This window comes from Pediculus humanus, genomic scaffold (assembly GCF_000006295.1).
Source record: "Pediculus humanus corporis 1103172107561 genomic scaffold, whole genome shotgun sequence".
In the NCBI taxonomy this organism is placed as follows: domain Eukaryota; kingdom Metazoa; phylum Arthropoda; class Insecta; order Psocodea; family Pediculidae; genus Pediculus; species Pediculus humanus.
The window spans coordinates 689,225-689,463 of NW_002987176.1; positions in this window are offsets into that span (position 1 = coordinate 689,225).

The window sequence follows — 239 nt, forward strand, 5'->3', positions numbered from 1 at the left end:
ATATTTTCTCTTCCTCTTCTTTACATTTAACCAATTCCATTTGCACTTCTAAAAATTTTTTCAATTCCATTTCCGTTTTCTTTCTTTCTTCTTTCAATTCCATATCCTTCGCATCGAATTCCTCTCGTATCCGTTTCAATTCTTCCATGTGTTCCTTCATTTTCTTCTCTTCCTCTTCTCTTTCTTTTCTCTTCTCAATCACTTGTTGTATCCATGATTTTTTAACAAAATCCGAATGT